We start from the raw sequence: 26,505 nt of genomic DNA on the forward strand, positions 1-26,505 counted from the left end.
GACATTATGCACCGGAATTGTTTCAAATTTGGGTTTTGAAGTTCGAAATAGATACTACAACCTAGGACAGAAAATTGTCTGTGCACGTCTTCGTATAGCCCCCATATAACGGTATTTTGACGATTTTAGCGACATTATTAACCGGAATTGTTTCAAATTGGGCATTTCAAGTTCGTAATGGATACTACAGTTTGTCTTCGTATAGGCCCCATATATCAGTACCTCCCTATATTCGATATTTTGACGATTTTAGATACAATACTCACCGAAATCGTTTGAGATCTCGTGCAGGTCCAGGTCTTCGTATAGCTCCGATATAACGGCTTTTTAACTTCTGTTGTTTGTTTGTTTCATTGGCCGTTTAAAGACCATAATTCGTGCCAAAGGTAAGCAATTCGAACAAAAAATTAAAAATTATGGCGTTTGACTTTGTTGCAGTTTTTTTTTTATCTCACCCTGTACAGACTGTTATCGTTAAATCAACTTCGAATTTTCACGAATACACATACTTTATGAGATTCCAACGACAAACATTTGGAGATGTTGCTAATCGAATTTTAAAGTTCATATACCCTCCAACTTATGGTGGAGGTTACAATAGATATCTCCCTTCACTTGAAAGTTATGATTTCCACACTTTCTTCCTTTATGGGGGAGGTACAAAAAAGAACAGAACCATAACCTAACCTAAAATTTCTTATTTAAATATTCCAAGAAAATCGGTATTTTCAAAGGCCAAAATGTAAAATATCAATCGGTTCGATTGCAAAATATAAATGAAACACCATTTGGCTGAAAAGAAAAAGCTCACCACTCAACAACATCTGGCAACAACATTTATGTTCGACTCTTTGCCGGGCCAACAAAACGAAGAAGCAACAAACACAACATTCGGTTTTTCTTTCTTTGCTGTTTCGCTTCGGTTGTAGGGGTTCGTTGGCTGACTGACTTGCTCGCTCCCAACGTTCAGGTTGTTTGGTGGCTGTGCCGCTGTTGCAGTTCATCGCTGACGAAGTCGATGTCGAAAAGAAACAACGAAGAAAAAAGAATTTAAAAGTTAAGAGCAAACGGTGCAAGCAATTAGTCGTATACGGTACGCGCTTAAGTGAGTATTAAAATCTCGAAACAGAAGTTGGTCGTTTGATCGGACGGCAGGCGCTGTATTGAGTGTGTTTCTTGGTTTTTTGGTTTTTGTAACTGTCGTTAGTTGATTTTTTTCACGGTTTACCTCAACACATTGGACAAGGCATTTGACGGTGGCGATAAAAATTAAATTAAATTGAAATAAACAAAAAACTAATATTTGTTTTGTGTAAAAAGTTGAAAGTTATCAAAAAGTGAGACATAAATATTTTATTAAAAATAAATAGTGAAAAACTGCATCACTTTTTGTACATGTAAGTTTACTTGTAATTAATTAATAGTTTTGAGTGAAGGATACATGCCGTGAAAGAACATCACTGCTTTTTCTACACATAAATAAATACATTATTTTAGTGAAAATAAAATAACAATTAATTGACAATAAAAACTTTGTCATTCTTATCAAATCCGTTTACAAGAGGAATATTAATTTTTTCCGATAAAAATATATATAAATATATATAAACAATTTTTGTGGAAAATGAAAAAAGAGAGTTTGAATAAGAATCAGAGATATATAGCGAAATCATTAAAAGGTGATATTTTGACAGATCAGTATCCAGTGGACAATCCAGATGTGTGTAGGGACGTTCGATTTTCTTCATTATAATATTGAGTGAGAATGCTTAATTTGGTAGATTCCAAAAAAATGTATTTTTTTAAATATCGGCAGATTCTGAAACATGGACTAAATTGTGGACTTTAAATTTTTTTTCTGTGCTATAAAATCTTAATTTCTAAACCAAAATAATTTGGAATTTTACTGTATTACTTAGTAATGACAAAAGTAATATTTTTTCTCTGCAATTTTTATACCCACCACCGTAGTATGGAGGGTATATTAAGTTTGTCATTCCGTTTGTAACACCTCGAAATATACATTTTAGACCCCACAAAGTATATATATTCTTGATCAGCATAAAATTCTATCTCGATTTAGCAATGTCCGTCCGTCTATCCGTCTGTCCGTCTGTGGAAATCACTCTAGCTTCCGAACGAAATGAAGTAGGTTGATAAAATTTTACTCAGATGTGTATTACATCTGCAGGACTTTTGAAAATGTGCCACGTGGGTCCACGCCTTCGTATAGCCCCCATATAACGGTAACTACCGATATTCGGTATTTTGATGATTTTAGAGACATTATTTGCCGGAATTGTTTCAAATTTGGTATTTGAAGTTCGTAATAGACACTGCAGCATTAAACAGAAAATGGTCCACGTAGGTCCACTTCTTTGTATAGCCCCCATATAACGGTACCTCCCGATATTCGGTATTCTGATGATTTTAGCGACATTATTTACCGGAATTGTTTCAAATTTCGCATTTGAAGTTCGTAATGGATACTACAGCCTATGACAAAAAATTGTCTGTGCAGGTCCACGTTTTATAATCCCCATGGTACGTTCCTATATTTTGATGATTTTAACTACATTATAAACAGTTTATTTTTTCAACCTTCGCATTGGAATAGGTCCACGTCGTCGTATGGACCTAATATACGGCTAGATTCGGTGTTTTTAAGATTTTAACAGAATTTTTAACGGATTTTATTTATTTATTTATTTATTTTTTTTTTTTTTGAAAATTGCCAAATTTGTACCAAATGGTGGAGGGTATTCAAAGTTCGGCCCGAATTACAGCTTTTTTACTTTTTTTTTTTTTTTGGAAACCCCCATTATTTTCAAGCTAGTGGTAATGCAAAAGGTAGTTGGTTTGCATTACCTTTTCAACTCAACTCTCTCTAAAATGAAGTCTTGTGGTTCTAGTATTTACGGATTCAGAAAAGTTATGAATGCAAAAGTGTTTTCGAATGTTACAGGCTTTTAAAGTTCGGGATATTTTTCGAGTTTTGTTTTTTTTAAGGACGACTTTTCGTTTAAATATATGAATCTGTTATAACGCGTTTAAATAGGTAATTTTAATAATTTCTGAAAAAGTAGACCAAAATAAAAGAAACAACAAACGCTTGTGGGTTAACAAAATAAAAATGTTCTACGCTAACGCGTGTCTAATATTGCCGAAAACAATATGTGTCTCAAATGCAAGGATTTAAGTTACCTCTCGACATAAACTTTCAAAACGCCAATATAAGTATATTCTTTATATCCGCAGCCATATAACTACATAGGGTATATATCATTTGATACGGCCATTACGTGCCTCATCGAAATAACGGTTTATGACCCTAGGTCTATTAAGACCAAATCCGTTTCATGATATTTGGAGTCGATCTAACGATGTGCGTCCGTCTGTCTGACTGGCTGGTGCGCACGATAACTCACGGAGGGAGTATACGATTTGGTCCAAACTTAGTATATCGTAATGTTTTTGACAGACTTAGATCGAGTTCTGAAATGGGCAATATCGGTCTACTCCTTCTGGAACCTCCCTCACAAAAGGTCGATATTTTCCAAAAATATTTTTTCTGCACAGAAAGTATAATCCGCTTTTGTTCCAACTTTGCAAATACTAATATATGCATCAGTGGGAGGTCAGGTGCGAAAATGGACAACAACGGTCTACTCCATCAAGTACCTACCACACAAATGGTCAAAATTTGAATAATTACAAATCTTATAAAATGTGATATAAGATTCCGATTGTCTTCAAATTTCACACATCCCAATATTTTAATTATACCAAAGTCTGGCGTGACATTGGTTTAAAAATCCGAAATAAGCATCCGGCACTCTTCATATTCCACACTAACATTCTTACTAACACAAGATCTGTTGTGAATGTAAGCTCATAAAGAACAAAATTAACATCCGATTCCATTCAGACTTGGTAAATCTTAATATATAGTTATCACCACAAGATCTGTTATAAAGACGGCAGAGATAAGACTATTTCTTCTGATACCTTCCCCATACATAGGGTTCAAGATTTTGAATAACAAAACGCTCAAAGAAAGCGAAAAAAGCATCTAACTCTCTTCAAATTTCACACATACAGCCGATTTTGCTAACGCAAGATTTGTTGTGAAGATGATATACGGGTGAGATAAAAAAAGGCAACAAAGTCAAAACAATATTTTTTACATTTTTCTTAAATTTAATTGAATGAAAGCAAAACATTTTGAAAATAGCATCACATTTTAGAATACGTTTAGATTTGTTTGAATTGGTCACCTTTGGCACGAATTATGGCCTTCAAACGGCCAATGAAACCTTCACACGCTGCACGAATATTGGCACATTCTCGGCGAATCACTTGCTTGAGGTGATCTACACTTTGGTATTTTTTAGTGCCAACCTTGCTTTCCGAAATACTCCAGACACAATAGTCCAACGGATTGGAATCCGGAGATTTTTGGGCCATTGTGCGCTGGAAATGAAGCGAGGAACCTCATTATGAGCCATTCTTGGGTGGCGCGTGCTAAGTGCGATGGTCCTGAGTCCTTTTGGAATGTCCAAGGTCTGCGGAGATAAGCGAAAACCAAATTCGGCAGTTCACCACCAAGCCAAGCGAAGCCACTTTTTAGCTCTTTTGAGTCTATTTTCATTCAGTTGCGGGGTACGTTCTTACTGGAATGGAATATTGCGATATGTTCAGGGCACGAGCCATTTTTCAGCCACCGCGACTCTGGTTTTGATCAAGTCGCTTCTATACTTTTCGAACCATTTCTGCTGATGTCGCTGTTTTCACCCATGCACTTCCTTGACGTCAGGCTACGCTACCAGTGGAACGGTAACGAGCGATGGTACAAAACACAAAAGATTTATTCACATTTTAATTCTGGAAAGCTCTAACGATAGTCATTTGTGATTATACAGTCAAATATAAAGAAATCACACAATCACGCTTGAAAATCACGAATAACTTTTTTTCTGGAAAAGTCTCACCAAAATGCTTTTGTACGCTTGTAAACAATATAATGAGCTGTCACTGGAATAATTTACAGTTGGTTGCAGTTTTTTTCATCTTAACCTGTATATATATTTTGTGGGGTCTAAAAATATAAGTCGAGGTGTTACAAACGGAATGACCAACCTAATTTTCCCTCCATACTATGGTGGAGGAAGCTTTTACCAAAATTTGAAGTACTTAATTCTGGCTGAATTCCTTCGGAAGTCCCAAAATGAGGTGCATTTGAGCTAATATTATCAATGTGGTGCACAATAAACCTGAAATCGGATAAAGATATCCAAATCTGAAGCGATCTTGACAAAATTTTGGGCACTTATTTCTGAGCTGTATCTTATATGGGGTACCAAAGATCATTGTTGCGGAGTGCATACTACGCTTGTGAGGGACTTAAAAATCAAACCGGGTGAAACACATATATTGGAGCTATAGTTATATATGGACCGATTTTAACCACATTTGAAGTACTTACTTCTGGGCTGAATTCCCTCGGAAGCGCCAAAATTCAGTCCATTTGGCCTGATATCAGCCATTTGGTGCACAAAAAGCCTGAAATCGAATAAAGCTATATGTGGGAGCAATATCCAAATCTGTACCGATCTTGACAAAATTTTAAACATTTATTTCTGAACTATATCTGATACCAAAGATTATTGTTGTGGAGTGCATATTACACATGTGAGGGACTTTAACACCAAATCTGATGAAACATATATATGGAAGCTACAGCTATATCTGAACCGATTTTCGCCAAATCTCATGTTTCAAAATCGATTATCACCAAATTTGAAGTACTTGTTTATAGGATGAATTCAATCGGAATTATCAAAATTCTATACATTTGGAGTGATATTAGTCATTTGGTATACAATAAACATGTTATCGGATAAAAATATATATGAAAGCTATATCCAAATCTGATCCGATCTCGATAAAATTTGACAGAGGTGCTTTTGAGCTCCATAAGTTATCTGGTACGAAATATCATTCTTGTGAAGTGCATATTTCGCCAAAATCCAGGTCATTTGGACTGATATTGACATTTGTTGCACAATTAACCCGAAATCGTTTGAAGATATATATGGGAGCTATATCTAAATTTGAACCGATTCTTGCCAATTTCAATAGTGTTCGTCCTTGAGTCAAACAAATATTGTTTGGAAAATTTCATCTCAATCGGATAATAAATGCGACCTCATTTTGTTCGCAACAATACATGGACGGACGGAAGGACTGGCATGCATAGATCGACTGAGAAAGTGATTCTATGGAAATCTTTTCCCAAAAGCATTTTTATGCGCTTTTTTGCTAAAAATCTAAGATCTATTTAAAGAACAATGAAATTCATTATCACTACTCCCTTATAAGTTTTTTATACAAATATTTGGTAAAGCTGAACTTGGAAAAGCAAGAAAATTAAGAAATGAGGTGTATATCACTATTCCCAAGAGATAAAATTTTTTCTTACACCCTTGTGCCCGAATTCGGAAATATTCAAAGTTCTTTTTTTTTCAATTCCACAAAAAAAATAAAAAAATGACTTGAATTCAAAAACCCGCTTGACAACAATTAGCTCAAAACTGATTGATATTTTCATAATTATTTCGCTATTTAAACATAATCAAATCTTCTTGATTTCTTGTTTTCAACGGTTTTTAGTTCTTTAAAAAAATACATATATTTTACCTTACTTTATGTCCCGCTTTTAATAGAACAAAACAAACAGAAGAGAAAAAAATTGAACTGCACGATTTGGTTTTGGTTTATTACAAAACCTTTCAAAGAAAAACAACAAAAACAATAAAAAAACGTCACTACCTTTTGTAATATCAACTGATCTTTGCTTTGGCGGATTTTCATTGAGAATTTGTTGTTATTGTTTCTTTTTTTTAATTCCTCTTTGTTTTTTTGCATTTGCATTCAATATTTCTTCTAAATGTTGACTTTGAATAACGTTTACTTTTTTGTCAATTTTCAAAAAATAAACGAAATGCAATGTTTTGAATTTTATTTTGTGTGTGTGTGTGTGTCTTCATCTTATTCTGGGTTTTCTGTTGTTTTGCATTCGTTGCAATCAGCTGCTGATGCTGCTGCTGCTTCTGTTGGTCACCTAACTGCAAACCTTCACTCAGGGTAACCTCGCGTGTATGCTACTGTTTGATTGAAAAAGAGCAGCGCCTTTTTTTGTCGAAGAGCAATGAATTGCCGATTGTGTTGAGCAAAACAAAAGACTTAAGACACAAACTTGTTGTAATACCCCCAAAACGAGGAGCCCCCCAAGACTTCACAAATTGAAGCAAAAAGGCATCACTCGTTTCTTTTTTTCTCTGTTTCTTCTTCTCTAAAAATGTTAACAATGCCTTCCATTTTAGTCGAGACTGGCTCGGTTGTGTCTCAAATGGAGAGATTGCATTTTTTCTATCACTCCTAATATGTGATTTTACCAAACGCGAAACATCATCATTAAAACGACCTGTTGATAATCCAGCCATACATAATCGCTACGTGATTGACATCTTATTAGAAATGTTTTTTCCCCAGTGTGACTACTTGGGGGGAGGTCTATTTTTTATTTTATTTTCACAAAGTTTTCTAAATTGGGAAAATCCAAGCTTCGTCCCCAAGTGTAATTTCGAAAATTTTGTCTTCATTTTCAGATGGTGATTTGTTCAAAAATTACATTGTCAAAGAATAATTTAGGCAAGGATTTAGTTTATGCCACTGCAACTTATTGCAAGACTGTCAAGCCTTTGTCCCTTGGACCCTGTGGACCCAACTAGCGACAAAAAGGATAAAATAAAAAGGATAATAATACATAAAAATTGGAAGAGGAATAATTTCACATTCTATTAAATTTAAAAATATTAACAATTTTGACCCTTGAGGAGAAAGGCATCAGAAAGACTGAACCGAAACCCCACATTTTCATGTGAGATCTAATGATTTTTAATAGGATAATGCAAAGCTTGAAGAAAGATTTCAAATCTTACGGGAGTTATTATTCAAAATGTCGAAATTTTGAGAGGAGGTACGAGAAGCAGTAGGTCAATATTTTTCATGTTCCCTCCTGATATAAGTCTGGTATAACTTTTACCCCGAACCAAGTGTGTACTACATCGGGTACTCAATTCCTTTTATATTAGGTACATAAATGTGTGGTATATTTTCGATTTTTTTAAGCTTTTGTGCCGAAGTTACCAGGAGGTGATGAGCGGTATATCTATTTAGGTCTCTATTGGTGTCTGCGGTTAAAATGTGGAGGTGGGTTTGGAAATGCGTAAATTTGGTATTGGGTGAATGAATAAGGCTGGAATCCAGATATTTGTTACTAAGGTCTCTGATGTTGTCAGCAGTAAAAATATAGAGGTAGTTTTGAAAATACGTCCTATATTTGTACAAAAACTGTTAAATAGCACTAAATTTTGTATTTTGTAAAGGAATAAGGCTGGAATCCCGTAACTTGTTAATTAGGGCTCTGTTGGTGTCTATGGCACTTAATTTGGAATTGGGTGAAAGAAAAAGACTGGAATCCCGATATTTGTCATTTAGATCTCCTTTGTTGTCAGCAGTTAAAATATGGAGGTTCTGTTGATGTAGATAAAAATATTGAGGAGGAGAAAATAAAAAAATCGATCATTTATTATTACCATAGGGGAGGAGATTATTCCAAAATTTTGATCTTTGAGCGTGAGGTAATAGAAGCATGACCAACTATGCCCTCCTTTATTTCTGGCCTTAGTCAAATACTACGATGTGCCAAGTTTGTACTATATCGGGTACTGGCTTAGCTAAATATGACATTTGTATTATTTTACAGCATTTCCAAATTTGTAACCCCTTGTTGGGGAAGTACCACAAGTACTGGACCGATATTGTCATCTCTGAATTCGACCTAGGTTTAGTAGTTTAGTCCAAATCGACTATTTCTTTCAAAAGTTGTCATGCGCCCAAGCCGATCTCACAATCGTCCATGTCACAATCGATTCCAAATCCACTGAAACGGATTTCGGAGACCTAGGGTCTTAAGTTTTTTTTTACGATGAGACACATTTTGCCAGTATCAAATACTGAGAGTATAAAATGGTGTAGTAGTGGATCTTATGCGGCACTGACCGAGTGCCATTCTCAACAATTCCATTTTGGTTTTGCGGTGGCAGAGTATGAACAATATTCTGCTTCCAGAGGATACCTTCCACATCGGCAATTATAACTTACACCGGTATTCGCTTAATGGAAATATCGTCAAAAAAAAAAAACATTTAAAGTTGCCCGTAAAAATGGACCAACAACCAAAATTCATCACTGAACCTTTTTTAGGACCCACCAGGATATCATCTTAACCATCAAATGTTTCAACTTCTGGGATGGCAATATGGTAAAAGATACAGTGCAATCTCTTACAACATCATTTTGCTGTTAAGCTTTTTCGGTCATATCTGCTTCGGTTGGTTGTTGGCCCATCAAGTGATTCCTCTAGCTGATTTTTCGCGAGCTACCAGAGGTCATCCATGTCATTATTTTGACAAGCTATGACGTTGACGAACTTTTGAAGACTGTCCTGTTTTCATATCTTTCGTTAGAATTGAAAACTTTAATCATGTGACCAATGATCAACAATGATTCATCCTTCAGGATCAGAACTATCAATTATTACGACCAAGAGTTCACCACATCGTAGACACAAATTAAGAATTCTCTTAAGCGAATCACTTCTGGTTGACCTAGAAGAATTCCTCCTCAGATTTTGATAGACTGTGCGAGTGATCCAAAGTCGTAAAAATGTCGGAGATATACAGGACCGTCATAGAAACCAATTTTGTCACTATTGGTTTTAAAAACGACAAAAAAAAATGATTTGGTGTCATGAAAATCAATGTTATCGGTTTTATTTTCGAATTAGAATTTTATCGGTTTTGGTTGTCATAGAAGCCAATGTTATTGGTTTGGTATTGGAAATAAAGGATATTTAAAGGACCATAAACGTGGATTTTTTAAAGGATTATAAACGTGGATTTTTTTTTTAAGATTTTTTAAAGGACTATAAACGTGGATTATTTAAAGATTTTTTAAAGGATTTTTAGGATTTTTTAAAGAATTTTTAAAGGAATATAAACCATAAATCTGCAAAGCAGCTTTATGAGTAAGTTCACAATAAAAAAATTTACTTACGCTATCTCCGGCAACTCCAGTGGGTTGCTGAAATCTCTAAAAGCTTTTCTCGTCACCTTTTCTGAGCATTCTTCGTCCAACAACACAATAACTACCACTGCTGATGCCATCTTACTTTATTTATAGCGACTTATTCCTTTTTTTATTTACTTTACTTTTACTGATATTTCAATGACAAATAAACAAACAACACATGTAAGCAACAACAGCTGTTTCGAACATTGGTTTTATTTACATTCGAAATTGACAAAACCAACTTGGTTTCATGACACCAAATGAAACCAACATTGGTTTACAAAAACGACAATAAGCAAAACCGACATGGTTTCTGTGACAGCCCTGATAACTTCACCGTGGAAACTCCCAATTTTACTCTACAGTGTTTGGACTTCATTATCCTGAGTTCCAAGTATGTTCCAAATGTAGTTAGATACCCTGGGGTAGAACTTTCAACGTCCTTGTCTGGCTTTATTGAGCGTATAAAATGCCTGGTAGACCAAGTGGTACAAAAACGGCCGGTTCCTGTTGATTAGTCGGCAAATGTATGGAGACTGAACCCATATCGATGGTCGACAACTGTATAGCTGTCTTATTTCCTCTGTCTCTCTCTCCCTCTCTTTGATGGGAGGAGTGAAGCCCTTTATACTGTTTCAGTGTTAAAACGATGTGAGCGAAATTTTGGCACATCCGACCGAATTCAGTTTAGAAGCAAGTACATAAGATTTGATGTAAATGAATTCTGTAAAAATGATCTTTGGTACAAGATATCAGACACATCTCTAAAATAAGTTTTTCAAATTTTGTCTCGTATAGAGCTCAGAAATGATTTTGCTAAATTTTATCGAGAACGACTAAGATTTGGATATAGCTCCCATATATATCCTCAATACGATTAACAGAAGAAGTGGACCGATATTGCCCATGTACGAACTTTATAAACCAAATGAACCAAATCGCATTTATCCTTCAAGAGTTATTATTGGAACAAGCCGACCAGACAGCCGTACTCGTCTATATAGATTCCAAATCTCATTCGTCTAAAGAGGACGATTGGAGACCCATTATCGTCAGGTGAGGGCATCCCCATCCACCAAATGTCACAATTCGCTAACCCCTACCGCCATAGAAGTGTAGTATTGCTAATCTTATTTTTAGAAAAATTAAGCAATATTTTTTCCTTAAAAAATAGATCTACGTCAAACTCTTGTTCTAATTTGCTTAGTCTACATTCCCAAACAGATCACTTAGTACAGGTTTTTTTTGTTAAGTACTCGCAAACAAATTAATCCAAAGCTGGCATGCAAAATTGTAAACACGCTTAAATCAAAACCAAAAAAGAAAAAAAAACATCTCTTTTAAATTCTCTGTCCGTCCATGTCCATTTCGAATCAAATCTTATTTAAGACAATAAATGAGAAAAAAAAATCGGGACAACAAAAACTACAAAGTTAATATAAAAATCGTATCAGTTACGGATTTCTTATGTTTATTGTTCGTTTCATTTGGAGGAATTACAAATTTCTTGTTCAAATGGTAACAGCTGTTTTTTTGTATCTGCACACACATACACACATTTACATTTGTGTGTGTGTATGTACGTATGTCTCAGTTTGTTGCATTTTATAGCCTTAAAGTTCAAGTATAACCATTCAAGCCATTTTTAGAGTCTTAAGACTTTATTGACTTTAGCCATTCTATCTATCGCTCTCTCAATAAGTCGCAAACAATTCGCTTCGTTTACTTGTCCAGAATATGTGTGTTTTGACCAAAAATAATTCGCAATGCTTGTTAGCTTTGTCATTTTTATTGCACGTTTCTGTCGTTCTTGTTGTTGTGTCTTTTTTGTGTTTTTGGTTAGTGTCAGAAATAGTTTGATAAATAGATTTGATCTAAGCATCTGAATCGTGCGTTTGAATAAAAAACGGAGTGAAATGTACGCAATTTTAAGCATTCTTGATTGAGAACAAAAGCTATGTAAATACACACACAACATACATAATCGTACTTATGTGTGTTGGAATGTCCGCAACCAGACATTAACCTAATTAGCATTGTACTTCTTTTTTATTTATAAAATTTCCAAATTGCCTGAAAAGAAGATTGACCATTTCTTCGTGTGTGTGTGCTTTTTAAGAAATTTCAAGAAGAGAATCATAAAAACCGATTTGGATTTAAATATAAAATTTAAAACAAAATTTGTGCTTTATCGCATTTATTTGAAATGTGTGCCTTCGTAACTGGTGTGTAAATATTAAGTATCTTTTTAATAATAAAAATATTAATCCGGTGGAAATTTTGAAAACAAGTAAATAAAGAAAGGCCGGGTCGAACTTATAATATCCTCCACCATTGGGTAATGAAAACGTTTTTATATAAAAGTATCTGAATTCAAGCGTGTTTCACTTTAAATTACAAATAACTGTAAGACCGTGTGGATAAAGCAGTTAAACTTTTCAAAGGTGAGGCCATACCAAAACGGTAACCTATATAAACAACATTATACTACATGGATTGTTATCTATTGCGAGTCTTAAATACCAAATTTGAAATTTTCGTGGGTAAATTTGACTAGGATTATGAAAATACCGAATATCGGTGGCTACCGTTGGAAAAATGTACCTAAAACAATCAAAACACCGAATATCGAGAGGTACCATTATATTGCGGCGGTGGACCGATATGTCTCATTTCAATACCAATCAATTTCAATACCTAGACACAATACAAATTATTGTGTCAAATTTTGAAGCTCTACGTAATGTGGGCTGCATCGTGATTTCAACATACAGACAGACCGACGAACAGACAGTCAAATAGACAGACGGACTTTGTTAAATCGCCTTAGAATTTTATGCTGATTGTGAATATATACACTATGGGGTCTACGACGAATATTTAGGGATGTTACAATCGGAATGACAAAGTTAATATACCCTTTTTTTCAAGGTGGAGGGTATAACAAGGAATTGGTAGGGAGGTCCCAAATGCATTGTGAATTTTTTCATGTATTACTCTTGGGCTAGTTTAATATAATTTTTTTCCTGGCGGACGGATCCAGTTATTATAATTTGCTAACCAAATATGTAAATAGAAAAAGCATTTTTATAACCTCAGCCATATGGCTAGAGAGGGTATATATCATTTGATACGGTCAAAACGTGCCTAGTCGAAATAACGGTTTTAGATCATAAGTCTCTTTGGACCAAATCCGTTTCAGGACATTTGGAGTCGATCTAGCGATGTCCATCCGTCCGACTGTCTGTCTGGCTGGCTGGCTAGTGCGCACGATAACTCGATTTGTCCAAACTTGGTACATCGTAATAATATTGTCAAACTTAGATCCTGTTCGAAGATGGGCAATATCGGTCCACAACATCAAGTACCTCCCCCACGAAGGCTCAAAATTTTAAATAATTACAACTCTAATTTTCACGCATCCCAAAAATTTTATTAACCCAAGGTCTGGTGCCAAGATGGAGTATATCAGTCTACTCCTTCTGGTACATCCCCCACAAAACGTCGAAATTTCAAAAAAAAAAATAATAAAAAAAATGTTTGTACAAAAAGAGAAGCAATCCTAATATTTGAATCAGTGCTAAGTCAGGTGCGAATATGGAAAATATCGGTCCACTCCATCAAGTACCTGCCCCACAAAGGGTCAAAATTTTGATTATTTATAACTCTTATAAAATGTGACATAGTGACAGATTGTCTTCAAATTACACGCATCACAATATTTTAATTAACCCAAATTTATTAAAGGACCTCCGGACCAAAGATTAAAAATAAAGAACTGGAGCTTCTTAAGGAGATTCTAATCAAATCTATATATATATTTTTAAAATCTATATATATATATATATATATATATATACTAGCTGAACCCGGTGCGCTTCGCTACCCCTTTTGATTTTATATGCATTCAAAATTTTATTTACGAATATATGTTGGTTAAAAAAAAACAAATTTTATAATTAAAAAAAAAATTATTGCACTACTTTAATGCGTAAATATACAAAACCATTAGAAAAACGGTAACATGACATGCATACACGAAGGGTTTGTCCTTCGGATTTATTTATTTCATAGCAAATACCAAGCGTGCAGTAAACTGCAATCTTTTGAAGTTGAGTGGTATTTCTGTTGCAATTAATGAATTCAAGATAGCAACATACTTCGCCGTAATAAGCGTATTTCAAATTAATTGTTGTGTTGTTTTTTAGTGTTAGCCTAAGGCGTTGTGGGTCAATGGTTCTTATTAAAATCATATCCCAATCTGATCCGATTTAAATATAATTTTAAAAAAAATACTTTTACACCAAATTCCGCCACACCTTTCATATTTCATTGAAATTGGTGCGTCAAATACGTGAAATCGGCCGAGAATATATATATGGGAGCTATATCCAAATCTTAACTAATTTCCAATTAATTTGTCACATTTATTATTGTAACCACACATATGTTAGCTATACCCAAACCTCAACTGATTTCAATAAAATTTGGCAATTTTTTCTGGTGCCAGATTTCGTCTTTCTCGCTTTGGGTGCATCAAATATGTGAAATCGGCTGAGTATATATGTGGGAGCTATAATTAAATCCGAGCGTATTTGAATATAATTTGTCAAATTTATTTTTGTACCAAGTTTAGCCACTCATGCCGAATTTCATTGGAATCGGAAATACGTATCGTGTTTTGTGCATCAAATATGTGAAATCGGCGGAAAATATATATGGGAGCTATATACAAATCTGAACCGATTTTAATATAATTTGACTAATTCATTTTCTAATCAAAATCCCGTTACATATTCCAAATTTCTTTGGAATCGAACATACATATCGTGCATGGTGCATAAAATACATGAAATCGGTCGAAAATATATATGAGAGCTATATCCAAATCTGAACCGATTTTACTATAATTTGACAAATGTATATTCGTTTTAATTTCCCCTACAGATTCCAAATTTCATTGAAATTAGAGATACATATCGTGCATGGTGCATCAAATACATGAAATCGGTCGAAAATATATATGGGAGCTATATCCAAATCTGAACCGATTTCAATATAATTTGAAAAATTCATTTTTGCTCCCGATTCCGTTACTTATTTTAAATTTCATTAAATTTGGACATACATATCTTATTTGGACCACCAAATACATGAAATCGGCCGAAAATATATATGGGAGCTATATCCAACTCTGAACCGATTTCAATATAATTTGGGAAATAAATTTTTTTTAGATAAAATCTATCACACGTTTCAAATTTCATTGAAATTGGGGATACATAGCGTGTTTGGTGCATCAAATGCTTGAAATCGGCCGAAAATATATATGGGAGCTATATCCAAATCTGAACCGATTTCAATATAATTTGACAAATTTATTTTCGGATCAAATCCAGTCACATATTCCAAATTTCATTGCAATCATAGCAAATACCAAGCGTGCAGTAAACTGCAATCTTTTGAAGTTGAGTGGCATTTCTGTTGCAATTAATGAATTCGAGATAGCAACATACTTCGCCGTAATAAGCGTATTTCAAATTAATTGTTGTGTTGTTTTTTAGTGTTAGCCTAAGGCGTTGTGGGTCAATGGTTCTTATTAAAATCATATCCCAATCTGATACGATTTAAATATAATTTTAAAAAAATTACTTTTACACCAAATTCCGCCACACCTTTCATATTTCATTGAAATTAGTGCGTCAAATACGTGAAATCGGCCGAGAATATATATATGGGAGCTGTATCCAAATCTTAACTAATTTCCAATTAATTTGTCACATTTATTATTGTAACCACACATATGTTAGCTATACCCAAACCTCAACTGATTTCAATAAAATTTGGAAATTTTTTCTGGTGCCAGATTTCGTCTTTCTCGCTTGGGTGCATCAAATATGTGAAATCGGCTGAGTATATATATGGGAGCTATAATTAAATCTGAGCGTATTTGAATATAATTTGTCAAATTTATTTTTGTACCAAATTTAGCCACTCATGCCGAATTTCATTGGAATCGGAAATACGTATCGTGTTTTGTGCATCAAATATGTGAAATCGGCGGAAAATATATATGGGAGCTATATCCAAATCTGAACCGATTTCAATATAATTTGAAAAATTCATTTTTGCTCCCGATTCCGTTACTTATTTTAAATTTCATTAAATTTGGACATACATATCTTATTTGGTCCACCAAATACATGAAATCGGCCGAAAATATATATGGGAGTTATATCCAAATCTGAACCGATTTCAATATAATTTGGGAAATAAATTTTTTTAGATAAAATCTATCACACGTTTCAAATTTCATTGAAATTGGGGATACATAGCGTGTTTGGTGCATCAAATGCTTGAAATCGGCCGAAAATATATATGGGAGCTATATCCAAATCTGAACCGATTTCAATATAATTTGACAAATTTATTTTCGGATCAAATCCCGTCACATATTCCAAATTTCATTGGAATCGAACATTCATATTGTGTTTGAGGCTTCAAATGAACGAAATCGGTCGAAAATATATATGGGAGCTATATCCAAATCTGAACCGATTACAATATAATTTAGCAAACTTATTTTTGTTCCAAATTCCGTTACACATTCCAAATTTGTAGACTGTATCTTTAACCGATCAATAGATATGTGCATATAAAATCTAAATTATTGGGAGGTACCTCCGATTCTGATGCTATATCTCCAGTTCCAAGTGGAAATTCAAAAATGTATATAGCCTATGTTACTTTCAGGCGATGTTGCAGTATATATGGAAATTTTCAGAAAAATCTATTCAGCAGTTTTCGAGTCCATAAATTACAAACAAACAAACAAACAAACGTACAAACATTTTCCTCTTTTATAGATATAGAAGAAGAAGAAGAAGAAATATATATATATATATATATATATATATATATTTTAAATTTCCGAGACATAATTATAAAGACATATTATAGGGCCTCCGGTTTAAAGACCTCCTATAGGTGGTTTAAAGACCTCCTTAATGAACCGATAATTTGTTAAGTAACGTTTATTTCAACATTTATTTTAAGAATTTATTTTAGGAAACTTCTAACCTTTTAACCAGTCAACTTATTAAGCATCTCCTAACCAAATTCTTGAATTTTCAACGACATTTTTAGACCTCCTTTAGTAAAATCGGGTGCATTTGATAAGGACACCATGAAAATCTTAAAATTATATTTAAAGATTTTCTGTCCATAAAATAACGATTTATCTTTAATATATTTTTTTGAATCAACTTTTTTTCAAAAAAAATCCGAAAACTACCACTTAAATGAAAACCGTTATATTGGGGCTATAGATACGACATGTTTTGTCATAGATGACGAATTTAAAATACGAAATTTGAAACAGTTCCAGTGAATAATGTCGCTAAAATCATGAAAGTATCGAATATCGGGAGGTACCGTTATATGGGCACCATACGAAAACGTAAGCCTACATACGAAATATTTGTTATAGGCTGTAGTACCCATTACGAACTTTAAATAGAATTTTACGCTGATCCAGAATATTTATACTTTGTAGGGTATATAATGAATATTTCGAGGAGTAACAAACGAAATGACAGAGCTAAATGGTGGAGGGTATAAAAATGCATTACTTTTGTTATATATTGTTCGTATATATCTTCGTAAATAGATTATCATGGACTGAGGGTATTTATTCCCAAAAAATAGGGCGTCAAATGATCCAAGCAAACCACCCGAAATAATTTCGAAAGACATGCCCATATGAAAATAATGGGATAGCAAGTGGTTCGTATGTAGTTCCTATTGTCAACAATTAAAAAACATAAAGTTCGGCCGGGCCGATCTTTTAAAAACACTCCACCGTAGGGTTAAGGAAGCATTTGAACCCATTATGACCAACAAATACCAATTTTAAGACAAATTCGTTAGAAAATGTGTCAAAAATCATCAAAATACCGAATATCGGGAGGTACCGTTATATGGGGGCTATACCAATACGTGGACCGATATATCTCATTTTCAATACCAACCATCCTAGACACCATACAAATTATTCTGGTAAACTCTCTACGCTCTACGTCAAATAATGTGGCCCGTATCGTGATTTCAACAGACAGACGGACATCTTTAAATCGACATAGAATTTTATGCTGATTATGAATATATATACTTTATGGGGTCTACGACGAATATTTAGGGATGTTGCAAACGGAATAACAAAGTTAATATACCCTCCTTTCCAAGATGGAGGATATAAAAATTCCGTTGACAAAAATACCTCTAAAATGATCAAAATACCAAATATCGAGTATTACATTTATATGGGTGCTATACCAAAACTTCGACCTTTTTGGCCCATTTTCAATACCAACCAGTAAAGAAAGTCTTAAAGTCGGGCGGGGCCGATTTTATGATACCCCAAACCACTTTGCGAATTTAGTAGAGCTCCGCATAACAATAAAAAGTTTTTATGGGAGACTTCAATCATACACGCTATGATTATAATTATAGTTTAAAGTTCAAAGGATTAAATATGCCGAAGCATTTGTATATTTTAAATTATGAATTGTATTGCCCATTTGGTGCACAATTAATTTGAAATCGGATAAAGATATATATGGGAGCTATATCCAAATCGGAACCGATCTCGATAAAATTTGGCAAAGATATTTCTGAGCTGTATTTGATATATTTCCCTGAATATTGTAGTTACAGCGGAGGACAAAAATAACAAATCGGATGAACAATATATATGGCAGCTATAGCTATATTTAAACCGATTTCGATCAAATTTGGCATACTTATCGATCTGTACTTTGTTTACAAAAATACATGGACAAACAGACGGACGGACGGACATGCATAATCGACTCAGAATGCGATTCTATGGAGATCATCAAAAGGAGCTATGGGTTTATCTCGTTTACTTTTGCCTGTTACAAACAAATGCACAAAGACATAAAACCCTGACCACTTTGTGGTGTAGGGTATAAAAATCCTGCAGACATAAAACACACCATAATTTGTAGAGTCTAAAATCAATATTTCGAGGTGTTACAAACGGAATGACAAACATAATGGTGGAGGGCATAAAAAGCATGTGATTTTTAGATAAAAAGTTTTATGCCTTTCTACCTATCTTTATGCCTATCTATCCTAAAAAAGAGTGCGCCGAAAATGGTGTATGTTGTATGAATCGATAATGGTCCTATGTCGGCAATAACTATAAATATTGACTCGAGATCAAAAGTTAGATATGCTGCAACTTGTTTGTTATAAAATAATTGAATAACTCCTCCAACAATTCCCCCATAAAACCCCACGACAAATGGACTAATTAATGCATAATTGATGCATTATACAATAATGTCATAACTCATCTCAAGATAGCACATCGAATTCAATAACAAGATTAGTGGAAATGAGTTCAACACACTCTTTGTTGAATACGTCTCCCCCCTCTAATTTCTCATGCGAACGATCAATAAATATGACTTGAGTAATGGAAATGCTGCCTTAGATAATTAACGCAACTGGTTAAACAAAAATTGCAAAGTAACCGAGCACCCAATCAGACAATGGCTAATGGTGAGTCAATAGCCTGGCACCATTTTGCCATTACCATAGCCACAGCCATCACCGCCACAACTTAGCAATGGATCGACCCCAAAAAAGAAATGTACCAAAACATACGGGGGGAAAAGATCGTCAACTTTCAAATGAATGGCGGAGTAAGGGGGGATGTCAAAAAAAAATGATCTATTGCCAAAACTAGACATGCCTCACAATTAAAATGACCCTAAATGGCATTCACCAGACGACATGGAATAAAGACATTTGCCTACACACACACACACACCCAAACGCACATCGATGAGTTGTGGGTTTTTGAACGCCTTAGGGTAACTCTTTTGAACTGTTTTTTTTTTTTTTAACTTTTGTCTAACAACCAAAATGATGCCCCAGGAAATACCGTAACCACGGCGATAATGATGATACATTTGCAAAGTTAAATGGCACGCACGCCCCATCAAAAAATACAACAAAATGATCCGTGGAAGATTGATCTTCAGGTCGTTGTGGTTTTGGCCGCAAAAAAATTATTTTTTCTGGTGTCGCCGAAATGTGTTGCCTCTTCATGTTCATGCCTTTGGGTGAAAGAATGACATCTCATTTTGTGTTTTTATCATTTTTTCGGCTAAGCAGAGCTCATTTAAAATCCCCTCTAAAAATAACACTTTTTTACGAAGAGCTCACATTAATCAATAGCTAGCTGGAGAAAGAAATTTTTGTGGTTTTGTGACTTTCTCACAGTTTGTCTTAATCAATTCGAAATGGTCATACAAAGACACACACACCCACCTCCCTCCCACTTCAACCTTCCCAACAGACGCACTCAAAATTTGTGAAGCATTTTGAATGTATCGACCAAAAAATGTATTCGAATAGCCATTAAACTGTATCAAAACTTGTTTCGTTTTCAATCTGTGGTTGGTTTGTTTGTTTGTCTCAAATTTCGTGGCATTGTTAGTCGGTCAAAGAAAGTCATCACCACGGGAGGGATCGAACAACAAAATAACTGGTAAAATATATTGCTTATTTTCGAAAATAATTAGCATTGTTATTAAATTCAACTGAATTTAGCCAAAAATAAACAGAAACAAATAAAAAGAACATAGTTTATTTCTTTGAATACCCTACGCAAAATGTGTGATGTCATTGAGTGGAAGAAAGAGGTTGCAAGTGATTTAATTGACAGGTGATTTGAGAAATGGGAAATGTCGAATTGGGATATATCCCGCAAAAAGTCCCCAAGCTAAACAATGGGTCTCCCATCAAACCTTTGGGCAGTTCAAGGTAGACCAAAGCTACCCATCAACTCCATTTTTATACCCTCCACCTTAATATGGAGGATATATCAAATTTCTCACTCCGTCCTGCAGACATAACACACATCTAAGTAAAATGTCATCAATCTACATTGTTCTTTGTACTTTGTTCAGAATCTACATTTTTTTTAATCAGCTTAAAATTCTATGTCGATTTATCGATATCCGTCTGTCCGTCTGTGGAATTCACTTTAGTTTCCGAACAAAATGAAGTAGATTGATAAAATTTGACTCAGACGTGGTTCATGTCTGCGGGACTTTTGGTATTGAAAATAGGCTATCTAGGACCACGTTTTGGTATAGCCCCCATATAGTTGTACCGACAGGTTTAAGGTTTTTTTTTTGGGAGTTTTAACCCCAATTTGCTGTAAATTGACAGTTTGTGGCCTTCGTATGTAGGAAATATCCTCGCATAGAACTGTTCATATATGTCCAAGTTTTGGTATAGTTCCCATACAACTATACCTCCAGATATTCGGAATTTTAAAGATTTGAGCTACGCTTTTCACCGTATTTGTTTCAATTTAGAATTTGAAATATGCACCGGAATTGTTTTTAATTCAGTACTGTAAGTTCATGATGGGTGCTACAGTTTGTCACCAAAAATTACCTTTACAATTCCACTTTTTCGTATATCCCCAATATATCGGTACCTCTCTACATTCGGTATTTTGAGGATTTTAGCTAGATTTTTCAACAGAATTATCTCAGATTTGGAATTTGGAGTAGTAAGCACCGCATTCTCTAGAAAACTGTTGCACATACATTTTTTTCAAATTTCTGAGAAGTTTCTGAAACTTTTGAAAGAGTATGTCACCCAAAATATATAATCATTTTCGATCATTAAAAATCGACAAAGTCGACAGTGGCATAAAAGTTGTTTTTTTTCTTTGTGAATTAGAATTTCCCATGGATATTCGAATTCGGTCCGTCGTCGATTCGATAGTTGGTTCAACAACGCGTCAACCACTCTATATCACTTTCGGTCAGAAGTCGGACTTAATACGCATCAGATAACGAAAGTTTCATCCGAATTTCGATCCGAAGTCGGACCGACCTCGAGCAGTTTGTTTCGTTGGGAACTTGCAATATTTCAACAAATCAAATATAGAATAGAAATAGAAAATTTGCCGTATAGGATGCGGATTAAAACAGTGTTGTTGTATGGGGTTAATTCGTTATTGGTGTTGCTAGTGTACGATGAAGGGTTTTTTATACCCTCAGTTAATATCATTTGATACAGCCAAAACCAATCCCATACTATAAAATGCGAAAAGTACATCCAATTCTCTTAAAATTTCACGCATCTAAATATTTCTTTTAACACATGTTGTAGTGTGAAGATGATAGATACCTGCCAACCCGTTCTGGTACCTCACCCACAATTTTGAATATTTATTTTACAACTTGTTATATCTTCAGTTTAATTGTGCACCAAATGACCAATATCAGTCCAAATGACTTGAATTTTCGCACATCCGACCGAATTCAGTCTAGAAGCAAGTACTTCAAATTTGCTTAAAATCGGTTCAGATATAGCTATAGCTCCCATATATATGTATTATTCGATGAGTATCAAAATTCGAAGGCTTCTGTCCCGGCCTTAACCCTAGCCCCATACAAAGCTCCGAGTCGTTTGGTCTATAATTTTGGCCAGTGGAGCAACTGTAAAATCAAGAACAAATTATGTTTTTGGTCCATTTCAACATCTAAATACTTTGAGATCATCTAACAAACCACCTCCATGCAAAATTTCTTGAGGATCGGCCATAATTGCGACTTGTGGCGTCATTATAATTAAGCATCGATAGAAGGACGGACATACACAGGTAGATCGATTCAGCAAGGCGAGACAAGGATATTCAAAATGTTGAGCCTTTGTGGGGAGGTACCAGAACGAGTGGACCGATGTATCCCATCTACACAGCAGATATTGTGTTAGTAAAAATAATGGGATGTGTGAAATATGAAGAGGACTGGATGCTAATTTCGGATTTTGTAATCGTTATGGTTATTCAACACGTTGACCCTTTATATGGGAGGTACCAGAAGGAATGGTCCGATCTCTACCATGTTTATAACAGATCTCGTGTTGATACAAATCCTGAGATGTCAATCGGATGTCAATTTCGCATTTTATAAGTTTCATTAATATTCAAAATGTTCACCCTTTGTTCACCAGACCTTGGTTTAATAAAATTATTGTGACGTGTGAAATTAAAAAAAAACAATCGAATTTTATTTCAGATTTTACAAGAGTTATATTATTCCAAATGTTGACCCTTTGTGGGGGAGGTACTTGATGGGTTGAAGTGATATTGTTCATTTTAGCACCTAACCTAGCACTTATAAAAAATATTGGGATTTGCATGGTTTGCTTAAAATTGGGCGATCCTGACTTTTCTATAAGGTAAATTATTTTCAGCTAAAATGTTGGCCTTTTGTGAGTGAAGTACCCGAAGAAATGGTCCGATCTCTACAATCTTTATATGGGGTGTTGTGCTAGTAGAAACATTGGGTGTGCCAAGTCTTAATGGAATTGGTTTTTAATTTTGCGTTTTATGAGCTTCATGATTATTGAAAATTTTGACATTTTGTGGGGGAGGTAACACAGGGAGTAGACCAATATATTCCATCATCAGACCAGACCTTGGGATAATAAAAATATTGTGATGTGTGTAATTTAAAGACAATCACACTCTTATATCATATTTTATAAGAGTTATAATTATTCAAAATATTAGGGTATAAAACCGTTATTTATATGAGACACTTTTTGGCAGTATCAAATGGTATATACCCTCTCTAGCCATATGGCTATGGTATAAAAATACATTATCGACCGAACCCGGGAATTAAATTCTTTTTTTATACCCTCCACCATGGGTAGGAGGGTATATTAACTTTGTCATTCCGTTTGTAACACCTCTAAATATTCGTCGTAGACCCCATAAAGTATATATATTCATAATCAGCATAAAATTCTAAGACGATTTAGCGATGTCCGTCTGTCTGTCTGTCCGTCTGTCTGTCTGTCCGTCTGTCTGTCTGTCTGTTGAAATCACGATAGAGCCCACATTATTTGACGTAGACCTTTGAAATTTGGCACAAGTGTGTGTATTGTCCCTAGGATGGTTGGTATTGGAAATGGGATATGTCGGTCCACGTTTTGGTATAGCCCCCATATAACGGTACCTCCCGATATTCGGTATTTTGATTATTTTTGCCACATTTTTCCACGGATTTGTCTAAAAATTGACCTTTGTAAGTCGTAATGGATTCTAGCTCCAGTGGGGTAACATTATATGTATGGGTCCACGTTTTCATGTAGCCCCCATATAACGGTACCTCCCGTTATTCGGTATTTTGCTGATTTATTCCACATTTTTCCACGGATTTGTCTAAAAATTGGCCTTTGTAAGCCGTAATGGATTCTAGCTCCAGTGGGGTAACATTATATGTATAGGTCCACGTTTTCATGTAGCCCCCATATAACGGTACCTCCCGTTATTCGGTATTTTGGTGATTTTTACCACATTTTTCCACGGATTTGTCTAAAAATTGACCTTTGTAAGTCATAATGGATGCTGGCTCCAGTGGGGTAACATTTTATGTATAGGTCCACGTTTTCATGTAGCCCCCATATAACGGTACCTCCCGATATTCGATAATTTGATGATTGTTGCCACATTTGTCCACGAATTTGTCTGAAAATTGGTATTTGTAGGTCATAACGGGTCCCTGTACGTGTGGCAAATCATTGTATGTATAGGTCCACGTTTTGATATAGTCCCCATATAACGGTACCCCCCAATATTCGGTATTTTGATGATTTTTTGACACATTTTTTCAAGAATTTCTCTGAAAATTGGTAGTCGTTGATCATAATGGGTCCCAGGTCGTGTGGGGAGTCATTGAAATTATAGATCCACGTTTTGGTATAGCCCCCATATAACGGTACCTCCCGATATTCGGTAATTTGATGATTTTTGCCACATTTTTTCACGGATTTGTCTGACAATTGGTATCTGTAGGTCATAATAGGTTCTAACCCCTTTGGCGAAACATTGCACGTGTAGGTCCACGATATAGCCCCTATATAACGGTACCTCCCGATATTCGGCATTCTAATGGTTTTTGCCACATTTCTTCTAATTTTAACTTTACCCTAAGGTGGAGGGTATTAAAAGTTTGGCCCGGCCGAACTTAATGTTTTTTTACTTGTTTTTTTTTTTTGACTTAGGCTCCGTCTCAAGGTAAATTGTTTGACTTGAAATCGGTAATCCTGATTTCTAATTTATCCTGATTTGTGTTGCATTCAGAGTAGTTTTCTTTTTACACGTCACAATATCCTGTTCTTCCATATGCTATTATATCCTTGCTTTTGTCTACAGAATTCATATCTATATCAAAACATATGAAGTACCCTTTTTAACGGAGTTTGTTATTAAATAACCTCAAACCGATTATATCTCAATTATTTCGAACACTTCCTACTGTAAGCGACAAATTAATTTCCAAACTCAATCCAAAGAGGTAAATTATTCAATTATCACATCATTTCCCTTTTGCTCTGTGGTGGGCTAACAATCTAACCAAATGTCTCACTTCATTTCAAAAAAAAAAAAAAAAAAAAAAAAAAACAACCACATTGACCTCAGGAATTTGACCCAAATGAGATGCACTCTCTTATTCGCCACTTGCACTCTATAATCTTCCCTTAAAAGCAAAGCGAATTTTTCCGGTCGGCAGCGATTATGCGAAGCGAATGATTGTAACGTGAGAAAGTAAATATTTTGTTTTGTTTGTTTTCAAATTTCCATTTGTTCGTGCCACGGAATGCAAAGAAGAAATTTTGCGGCAGCTAAAGTGGCTGCAACAACGTTAACATAATATCACAGGAAATATTTAAGGTGGAACTAGAGGAGATCCACAGATAACCACAATAACAACAACAACAACGAAGAATAATCAAAGACCCTTAACACAAAAATTTTGTGGTAAATTCATTCATTCAATTACTCATGGTGTTGGGTGCGAGGGCAAAAGCACCGAAGACGAAGAAAACAAAACAAAATAACAGCATCCACGTAATCTCAATTAATCATGGCCGATTTCCAGCTCCATCTGTATGAAAAGAAAATAGATAACACAGACCCATTGGGTCACAAAAAAAACAAGCCGCCGCAGCAGCAAATGTCGTCTGCCCGCCTGCATGCCTGCCTGCTGTGGCATTACCAGACAACAAACGAAACATTAACACCAAACGAAATGTTATGCCACATAACAACAAAAACCACATACGGAGATGTTGGTGGCACCATGGGGCGGAGGGGGTGTGTGTCGTCTTCTTGTGTTGCTATTTTGTGGAGCGGTTTAAATAAATTGGGAAAAGTATTTACGGAACATGCTTTCTTTT

General features: G+C 34.9%; 1 protein-coding gene across 1 annotated transcript in view; it reads left to right on the forward strand.

The window, feature by feature from the left end:
* The first annotated feature begins 1,068 nt into the window (after positions 1 to 1,068).
* LOC101900635 (glucose dehydrogenase [FAD, quinone]) overlaps positions 1,069 to 26,505 on the forward strand; it is a 116,632-nt gene continuing 91,195 nt past the window's right edge. The window contains exon 1 of the mRNA XM_059126484.1: positions 1,069 to 1,397. The gene's annotated coding sequence lies outside the window, so the exon portion shown is untranslated. The remainder of the gene's footprint in view (positions 1,398 to 26,505) is intronic.

This window comes from Musca domestica, unplaced genomic scaffold (genome assembly GCF_030504385.1).
Source record: "Musca domestica strain aabys unplaced genomic scaffold, Musca_domestica.polishedcontigs.V.1.1 39, whole genome shotgun sequence".
Lineage (NCBI taxonomy): Eukaryota > Metazoa > Arthropoda > Insecta > Diptera > Muscidae > Musca > Musca domestica.